Raw genomic sequence first — 10,772 nt, forward strand, 5'->3', positions numbered from 1 at the left:
ATCTTGTAGCCTATATTCATTACCAAAACGACCTTGGTTTAATTGTGTTTAGAGTGCTGTCCATTTCGCTGATACAGCGCAGCAGAGATCCTGTCACATCAAAAGCACTCAATCAATGGTCTCAGACTCTTGGCATTTGAACTGTATGTTTATTGTGGTGTAGTGTGATAAGCAGAATTCTGTATGATTTCAACTGCCCCCTTAGTTACTTTATTCTGCCGCCGGATCTGAGCCGGTCTATCTATGGGTAACAGAGTTGACGTGTTATGCTTGACCCACTCAGTTTTCCACCACAAAACACCAGAAAATGGCCAAAAGAGTAGTACCAGCACACCTGCTTTTACTCTATGATTTGATTATTAATGTTCAATATTTCTTTAGAAAAAAATATTTAAAAAGGAATGGTGTCACCATATTAAAACGTGAGTTCAGTTTACATAATGTACAGAATTAAATTATGATGGACAAACTTACATTAATCATTAATCCCAATTTTAATTTGATAAACATTACATCTGCAGAAATGACGTTGTCAAAACAACAAAATAACTAGGGCTTTACAATGATGGTGAAATTTGGGGATTAAGAGGGTTGAAATCTTCCGAGAAGTGACGAAGTGATGAAGGAATATGTCAAAATGCTGAATTTTGGCCTTTTAGCTTGCCTTTATTCATATTTTTTTAAATCGTATTCATTAAATTCTCCATGTGACCTATATTAAAGGGCACTTCATTTAATATAACAGACTTTTCAAATTCTATATTGGTGTACAATTTGTACTTAAAATATTGAAGGGATGCACTCTTTTCATGGAACAAGCCATTCAGCAGTAGAGCATACTCTACCAACTCGAGTTCCGCAATACAGACAGTTTCTCTCTCATGGCACCTCAATGACCAATAAAGGTTACTGGTCAACTGAAGAACGCACAGACCTAGAAATCAGTCTAGTCAAAAAGCAGGAATGAAATCCAGCAGGAGAGCAGTGACACCACAGGACCAGAATTATGCACCCCTGACCTACACAAAGAGGCCCACTGCCGTTGTTATTGTTTTTGTTGACAAAGTAGAGGTGAAAAACATCACGCAGGAAGGTGGTAAAAACAACTGCAGTATATATTCTGCTGTTCTATCACGTGTGCAATGAAAAAAACAGTGTTTGTTGTTTGTAGTCATTTCTTTGTTGTAATATTGAAAACAGAGGTGGCAGTTTGACCATTAAGGATTCCAGCTTTAAGCATAGCAGCTAACAACTTCTCTGTTGCCAAAAATCTCTTTCACAGTATGGAGGTTGATACTATAGGTGAATTTATTAAGATTTCTACTCAAGACAAAAGTATTTTATGCAGCTACATGGTGCCCTCTGCTGGACTTTGACTGCATGTGCCAATATAGATCACAGTTTATTTTGCGTGGGCTTTTGACACTTGAGGGCAGGGAAAGTGGTGTGTTCGAGATGTTCTGCTATCATGGATTTCTGTCAATACTAGATTGGAGAAAACTAAAAGCATAGGGAAGGCAACATGGCCATAAATCAATGGTGGACATTTCCTCTTTTCTTACAGTAGATTCAACATGCATGCTGCCAGTCACTTGTCATCAACACTGATACCAACCTAACCCAACACATATACCCAGACAGACACACTTGCCATCCAGAATCAGTGAAAAATCATAAATGAGTATGTTTTGAGCACCACACTTTAATTAAGGTAAAAAAAAAAGTAATTTTTTGGGGGGGGTGGCTTGATGGTTTTGCTTGTTATTTTGGCGTTAAAATGTGTCACATATCAAATCAAATCAAAATCAAATCAAATCAAATGTATTTATATAGCCCTTCGTACATCAGCTGATATCTCAAAGTGCTGTACAGAAACCCAGCCTAAAACCCCAAACAGCAAGCAATGCAGGTGTAGAAGCACGGTGGCTAGGAAAAACTCCCAAGAAAGGCCAAAACCTAGGAAGAAACCTAGAGAGGAACCAGGCTATGTGGGGTGGCCAGTCCTCTTCTGGCTGTGCCGGGTGGAGATTATAACAGAACATGGCCAAGATGTTCAAATGTTCATAAATGACCAGCATGGTCGAATAATAATAAGGCAGAACAGTTGAAACTGGAGCAGCAGCACGGTCAGGTGGACTGGGGACAGCAAGGAGTCATCATGTCAGGTAGTCCTGGGGCACGGTCCTAGGGCTCAGGTCAGTTGAAACTGGAGCAGCAGCATGGCCAGTTGGACTGGGGACAGCAAGGAGTTATCATGTCAGGTAGTCCTGGGGCATGGTCCTAGGGCTCAGGTCCTCCGAGAGAGAGAAAGAAAGAGAGAAGGAGAGAATTAGAGAACGCACACGTAGACTCACACAGGACACCGAATAGGACAGGAGAAGTACTTGTCGTGGAAGATTCAGAATTTGTTGGTAACATATGTAAGATGTTTAATATTCATCAAATGTGTGTAAGTTCATTCTCATCAGAATGGTATTTTTGATAATACTGTGGCGAGGTTGCAGTTATCTGTTCTATGTCAAAACTAAGTTGCATGGGCCACAGAGAGGGGAGAGGTCAAAATGTCATCATGTGTAAACATATCTTTTACTCCCTACCTTTCCCATTCTGGGGAAAGGAGGGTTGCAGTGTCTGGAATCATTCTATGCTCCCTCTAATGTTGTTTCTATCTTAACCTATAGCCTCATTCTCCTCTCCGTGAGTTTGTCCAGGAGGTTGTATTTTGAGTTGGTTGTATCTAAATGACAATTTGATATATGCCTGTTGATATGGAGGATTTGGTTTATGGTTCTGGGGTTTGGGAAAGGAGACCAAGCTGAACGATGAATTATGTCTATGTGTCTTTGCTATTAAAAGGAACTCAGTTGCATTGTAAGGGGGCTCTCTGAGAATTCACTGAGAGACACTGAATTTATCTGAGAGTCACAGGATTGTGATAGAGCTCATATAATTAAAGATGGATTTTTATAACTAACTCTGACGTGTGTGTGTGGTTTGCTCCCATGATTTGGTAAATAGAGGAAATTTCCACGACATACACCAGATATAACAAACTGACCCTAGCCCCCCAACACATAAACTACTGCAACATAAATACTGGAGGCACATATCAGTTTGCAAACAATGTAAAACATGGTCTCTTTTTTGCTTTCTTGAGTAAGGCAGCTCCAAAATGCAGGTGTTTCAGCCTAGCTCAGTGCTTTCTGTGGTGGTGGATCTAGCCAGCAGAAAATACAGAGCGTTGCGCCTCCGTCACTCAGGGGTCAATTTTCTGTCACTCAGGGGTCAATATGTCATCCCCAATTCTAAAGTTAGTGCTCGAAAATGTTTGCCCCTTGGGTTCTGCCATACAGTTATATTAGAAATGCCCATCCAAGAAGGTTCAAGGTCATTGGCCACAGATAGAAGGACATCAAATCACGTTCTATATACAGTAGCTTTGATTGGACTGATCATGTCAAAATCTTACTTTCAAAGTTTTAGCTAGCAGTCATCTTACTTCCGGTGCCGACAGAGATGGCCGCCTCGCTTTGCGTACCTAGGAAACTATGCAGTATTTCGTTTTTGTTATGTGTTATTTCTTACATTGGTACCCCAGGTAATCTTAGGTTTTATTACATACGGTCGGGAGGCACTACTTGATATAAGAGCAACGTCAACTCACCATCATTACGACCAGGAATACGACTTTCCCTAAGAGGATCCTGTGTTTTGCCAACCACCCAGGACAATGGATTGGATCCCAGCCGGCGAACCAAACAACGCCGCCGTAAAAGGGGCAGACGAAGCGATCTTCTGGTCAGGCTTCGGACACGGGCGCATTGCGCACTGCTCCCGAGCATACTACTCGCCAATGTCCAGTCTCTTGACAACAAGGTTGACGAAATCCGAGCAAGGGTAACATTCCAGAGAGACATAAGAGACTGTAACGTTCTTTGCTTCACGGAATCATGGCTCACTCGAGACACGCTATTGGAGTCGGTACAGCCAGCTGGTTTCTTCACGCATCATGCCGACAGAAACAAGCATCTTTCTGGTAAGAAGATGGGCGGGGGTGTATGCCTTATGATTAACGAAATGTGGTGTGATCATAACAACATACAGGAACTCAAGTCCTTATGTTCACCTGACTTTTGATTGTGCCACCAGGTCTGGTAAAACCCTGGATCATTGTTATTCTAACTTCCGCGACGCATATAACGCCCTCCCCCGCCCTCCTTTTGGAAAAGCTGACCATGACTCCATTTTGTTGCTCGCAGCCGAAAGACAGAAACTAAAAAAGGAAGCTCCCGCGCTCAGGTCTGTTCAACGCTGGTCCGACCAATATGATTACACACTTCAAGATTGCTTCGATCACGTGGATTGGGATATGTCCCACATTGCGTCAAATAACAACATTGACGAACACGCTGATTCGGTGAGCGGGTTTATTAGAAAGTGCATAGGCGATGTCGTACCCACAGCAACTATTAAAACATTCCCAAACCAGAAACCGTGGATTGATGGCAGCATTCACACGAAACTGATAGTGCAAACCACTGCTTTTAACCAGGGCAAGGTGACTGGAAACATAACCGAATACAAACAGTGTAGCTATTCTCTCCGCAAGGCAATCAAACAAGCTAAGCGTCAGTATAGAGACAAAGAAGAGTCGCAATTCAACGGCTCAGACACATGAGGTATGTTGCAGGGTCTACAGTCAATCATGGATTACAAAAAGAAAACCAGCCCCGTCGCGGACCAGGATGTCTTGCTCTCAGACAGACTAAACAACTTATGTGCTCGCTTTGAGGACAATACAGTGCCACTGACACGGCCGCTACCAAAACCTGTGGACTCTCCTTCCCTGCAAGCCGACGTGAGTAAAACATTTAAACATGTTAACCCTCGGAAGGCTGCAGGTCCAGACGGCATCCCCAGCCGCGTCTTCAGAGCATGTACGAGACCAGCTGGCTGGTGTGTTTACGGACATATTCAATCAATCCTTATCCCAGTCTGCTGTTCCCACATGCTTCAAGAGGGCCACCATTGTTCCTGTTCCCAAGAAAGATAAGATAACTGAGCTAAACGACTACGGCCCCATAGCACTCACTTCTGTCATCATGAAGTGCTTTGACAGACTAGTCAAGGACCACATCACCTCCACCCTACCTGACACCCTAGACCCACTCCAATTTACTTACCCCCCCCAATAGGTCCACAGAAGACTCAACTGCAACCACACTGCACACTGCCCTAACCCATCTGGACAACAGGAATACATATGTGAGAATGCTGTTCATCGACTACAGCTTAGCATTTAACACCATAGTACCTCCAAACTCGTCATCAAGCTCGAGACCCTGGGTCTCGACCCCGCCCTCTCCAGTACTCCCTGTTCACCCACGACTGCGTGGCCATGCACACCTCCACCTCAATGCCTACAGGGAGGAGGTGAGGGCCCTTGGAGTGTGGTGTCAGGAAAATAACCTCACACTCAACGTCAACAAAACAAAGGAAATGATTGTCGACTTCAGGCAACAGCAGAGGGAGCTGTCTACATCGACAGGACAGTAGTGGAGGTAAGTTTTAAGTTCCTCGGCGTACACATCACGGACAAACTGAATTGGTGCACCCACACAGACAGCATGGTGAAGAAGGCACAGCAGCGCCTCTTCAACCTCAGGAGGCTGAAGAAATTTGTCTTGTTACCAAAAGCACTCACAAACTTTTACAGATGCACAATCGAGAGCATCCTGTCGGACTGTATCACTGCCTGGTACGGCAACTTACAAGCGTAAGGTTCTTCAGAGGGTAGTGAGGTCTGCACAACACATCACCGGGGGCAAACTACCTGCCCTCCAGGACACCTACACCACCCGATATCCCAGGAAGGCCATAAGATCATCAAGGACAACAACCACCTGAGCCACTGCCTGTTCACCCCGCTATCATCCAGAAGGCGAGGTCAGTACAGGTGCATCAAAGCAGGGACCGAGAGACTGAAAAACAGCTTCTATCTCAAGGCCATCAGACTATTAAACAGCCACCACTAACATTGAGTTGATACTGGCAGTATTGAGTAGCTTGGATGAATAAGGTGCCCAGATTAAACTGCCTGCTACTCTGTCCCAGATGCTAAGATATGCATATTATAGTAGATTTGGATAGAAAACACTCTGATGTTTCTAAAACTGATTGAATGATGTCTGTGGGTATAACAGAACTCATATGGCAGGTGAAAACCTGAGACAAATCCAACCAGGAAGTGGGAAATCTGAGGTTTGTAGTTTTTCAACTCTTTGACATTCGATTATACAGTGTAAATGGGGTCATATTGCACTTCCTAAGGCTTCCACTAGAAGTCAACAGTCTTTAGAACTTTGTTTGAGGCTTCTACTATAAAGGGGGAGAGAATGAGAGGGGATTGAGCCAGGTGTCTGGCAGAGTGCCACAGGCTCGTGATGAGCGGTCACGAGAGAGTTAGCTCTCGTTCCAATGCTTTTTTACAGACAATGGAATTCTCCGGTTGGAACATTTTTGAAGATTTATGATAAAACCATCCTAAAGATTGATTCTATACTTAGTTTGACAAGTTTCTACAACCTGTAATGTAACTTTTTTAACTTTTCGTCCGACGTTCGGCAGGACCTGAACGCGCGTTTGGATATCTTTACCAAACGCCCTAACAAAAGAAGCTATTTGGACATAAATGATGAACTTTATCGAACAAATCAAACATTTGTTGTGGAACTGGGATTCCTGTGAGTGCATTCTGATGAAGATCATCAAAGGTAAGTGAATTTTAAAATGCTATTGCACAGCGGAGAAGGTATGTTGGGATTCGACAGGGTCAGTGATCTGTTTATTAACTTGGCTTTCAAAGACTTTAGATAGGCAGGGCAGGATTGATATACAGTTTAGGTCTAGAGTGTCTCCCTCTTAGTAGCCCGGGGCCATTAGACGCGTCTGCTCCGACGTCCGACGGAGGCCGGTTGAAGGCACAACGGATGGAGTATTCTTTGGAAGACCTGTCGTGGTGGTGCAGCAGGGCGCCGTGTCGACTAAGGATCCAAGCCAGATGGCGAAAGAGGTGTTGTAGTAATTTAGTTTTCTATATGGGAGATGCGCCTGGCTCATGGCTAACTGGTGCTAGCTTCGGGGCAGGGGCGTTAGCCACTATTGCCACTCGGTAGCAGAGGTGATCCGGTGCCTAGTTCCAGAGCCTATGGCACGGATCCGGTGGAGTAGTGTGTTCTAGCTGTATTTGAGTGGATTCCGGGTGAACAACTGAGTAGGCCGGAAGGTGGGCCTCAGGGATTACTGGGTAATTCGGTGGGTGCTAGCTAGCTGTGAAGATCAGGAGAATGGTCCAGGGATTCCGGCAGGAATCCGGCGTTGTAGTGGAGAGACAGTCCGTTACTGGTAGACTGGCGAGTATTATCCAGGCTAAAAAAAGGGCTGGTACCTGTGCAGAAGGTAAAGGCATCTAGCAGTGGCTAACAATGACTAAATAGCTTGTAGCTAATTAGTTGATTAGCTTCTGATGGCTAGGTGGTTCTTGCTATAAGGTTTAAAAATGTATAATAATAGCGGTTCCGTATAACATTGGGTGAGGCAGGTTACCGGAAGGTATAATTGACCTAAAATGGAGAAGAGATTGAAAATAAAATTGAAAATACAAAAAAAAGACAAAAAAAGACAAAAGTACACGAGAGGACGAACAAAACACGTCTACACTGCTACGCCATCAAATTGTTTATTTTTTATTAAAAGTAGGCTACTGATGATGGCTGTTGGGTGTACTGTATGTCTTGTATGTGTGTGTGCTTACTGTGACTGACCCTGATTGGCTACTTTTGGTAGCTACTGTACTTCCCACCACATTGTGGGACAACAGTGCTTGGCCAACGGGAGCAAAGGACACATTCCCTGTATTATTGCAGTTCATGACCTCCCCATGGAGTAGAATATTCAAGGTGACATCTAGTTGGTTATCAATATTCAGTATTTATTGTGTAGGCTGCTATCATACTTGAAATAGAGGAAAGGAGAGGAAAGAATGGCACTGCCGGCCATAGCCATGGATGGGTAGGAATGCTGAGGGTGCTGAAAAATCTGAATAAATAAAGAATTGTAATAATTACATATATTTTCCGACAAGAGTAGTGCCCTGGGCCTTTACTAGTCCTGTATTAGCGGACCGATATAGGCATCTGTAGCGCAGGAAGTTTTTTTTTTTTGCATCTACACAGCCAATAAAGGTTGTTGTATAATTAAGAACAGTACCTTACAGGATTCAATAGTTGGAATTGTAAGAGTTGTTGTCCTGTCCATTTCTCTGTGATTGTCCTTCTAATCTAATGGAATCAAGAAAGAACAAAACCTTGTCCTCAAACATTTACATCAAAATGTGCAAAGTTATGGGCAAAGACACAAAAAATCCACATAAAATTAAATATATTTCTTGGTTAAATAAGATGGAAAACAACCACTTGTTGTGCAGTATTAATTCACCATCCTTACAAACCACTTAATGTAAAGGTACATTACTATATTCTACATAGGCTTGTCATCTAGATTTGTTGTTTTGTTGCAGGATGTTTTGTTGCGTCTGCTGTTGAGAATATGGTGATTGACAGAGTCGAAAGCCTTGGCCAGGTCGAAAATGCAACCAGGTTGCAATGTTGAGGTATGGTAGTGTTATGTGGTGCAAAACAGGGGAAGCCAAGAGCGGACTCAGAATAGGAAGCCGCAATGAATGAACCAAAATGTTTATTGAACACAGAGAAATATGGAGTGCAGAACCGGGGTAGCTCAAACGAGTTGCAGAAAAATCACAAGTGTGAAGGTTGGAGTTGGCTGAGTTGAACAGGGAAACAGGTCCTGAGGGGAATCCAAGGTGGTGGTGGTGAATGATATCCAGGGCAAGGTCGTTGGGTGGTGAGTTGTGGAACAGGAGACAGGAGCCAGAGACATGCAGGTCAAGAGGACACCGGATGACCACCAGAGGGCATAACAGGAGCAGATGTGACAGGTGGGATTTGAAATGGTCAGTGATCTGTTTGTTAACTTGGCTTTCGAAGACCTTAGAAAGGCAGGGTAGGATAGATATAGGTTTGGGTCTAAAGTGTCTCCCCCTTTGAAGAGCGGGATGACCGTGGCAGCTTTCCAATCTTTGGGGATCTCAGATGATACGAAAGAGAGGTTGAATAGGCTAGTCATAGGGGTTGCAACAATTTCGGGGGCTCATTTTAGAAAGAGGGTCCAGATTGTCTATCCCGGCTGATTTGTAGGGGTCCAGATTTTGTAGCTTTTTCAGAACATCAACTATCTGGATTTGGGTGAAGGCTTGCGCAAGTTGCTGTGGAGGGTGCAGGGCTGTTGACCGGGGTAGGGGTAGTCAGGAGGAAAGCATGTCTAGCCGTAGAAAAATGCTTATTGAAATTCTCAATTATCATGGATTTATCGGTGGTGACAGTGTTTTCTAACCTCTAGCAGCTGGGAGGAGGTTATTTTATTCTCCATGGACTTTACAGTGTCCCATAACGTTTTGGAGTTTGTGCTACAGGATGCAAATTTCTGTTTGATAAAGCTAGCCTTTGCTTCCCTAAATAACTGTGTATATTGGTTCCTAACTTCCCTGAAAAGTTGCATATCGCGGGGGCTATTTGATGCTAATGCAGTACGCCACAAGATTGTTTTGTGCTGGTCAAGGGCAGTCAGGTCTGGAGTGAACCAAGGGCTATATATGTTCCTGGTTCAACATTTTTTGAACGGGCCTGCTTATTTAAGATGGTGAGGAAAGCACTTTTAAAGAAGGCATCCTCTACTGACGGAATGAGGTCAATATCCTTCCAAGATACCCGGGCCAGGTCGATTAGAAAGACCTGCTCGCTGAAGTGTTTTAAGGAGCGTTTGACAGTGATGAGGGGTGGTCATTTGACCGCGGACCCATTACAGACGCAGGCAATGAAGCAGTGACCGCTGAGATTCTGGTTGAAAAATAATAATAATATATGCCATTTAGCAGACGCTTTTAGAAGAGAAGTATTTGGAGGACAGGTTGGTTAGGATGATATCTATGGGCAGTGATTGGGGACACTACCCTGTGTAGGGTGCCGTCTTTCGGATGGGACGTTAAACGGGTGTCCTGACTCTCTGAGGTCATTAAAGATCCCATGGCACTTATCGTAAGAGTAGGGGTGTTAACCCCGGTGTCCTGGCTAAATTCCCAATCTGGCCCTCAAACCATCATGGTCACCTAATAATCCCCAGTTTACAATAGGCTCATTCATCCCCCTCCTTTCCCCTGTAACTATTCCCCAGGTCGTTGCTGTAAATGAGAACATGTTCTCAGTCAACTTACCTGGTAAAATAACGAATACATTTAAAAAATAATAATAATTAAATATGAGGGTGCCCGTGTTTACGGATTTGGCGTTGTATCTGGTAGGTTCATTGATCATTTGTGTGAGATTGAGGGCATCAAGCTTAGATTGTAAGATGGCCAGGGTGTTAAGCATGTCCCAGTTTAGGTCACCAAACAGCACGAGCCCTGAAGATAGATGGGGGGGAAATCAATTAACATATGGTGTCCAGGGCACAGCTGGGGACAGAAGGTGGTCTATAGCGAGCGGCAACGGTGAGAGTCTTGTTTCTGGAAAGGTGATTTTTTTTAAAGTAGAAGCTTGAAATGTTTGGGTACAGACCTGGATAGTAAGATAGAACTCTGCAGGCTATCTCTGCAGTAGATTGCAACTCCGCCCCCTTTGGCAGTTCTATCTTGTCGG

This window comes from Oncorhynchus gorbuscha, linkage group LG02 (assembly GCF_021184085.1).
Source record: "Oncorhynchus gorbuscha isolate QuinsamMale2020 ecotype Even-year linkage group LG02, OgorEven_v1.0, whole genome shotgun sequence".
Classification (NCBI taxonomy): Eukaryota; Metazoa; Chordata; class Actinopteri; order Salmoniformes; family Salmonidae; genus Oncorhynchus; species Oncorhynchus gorbuscha.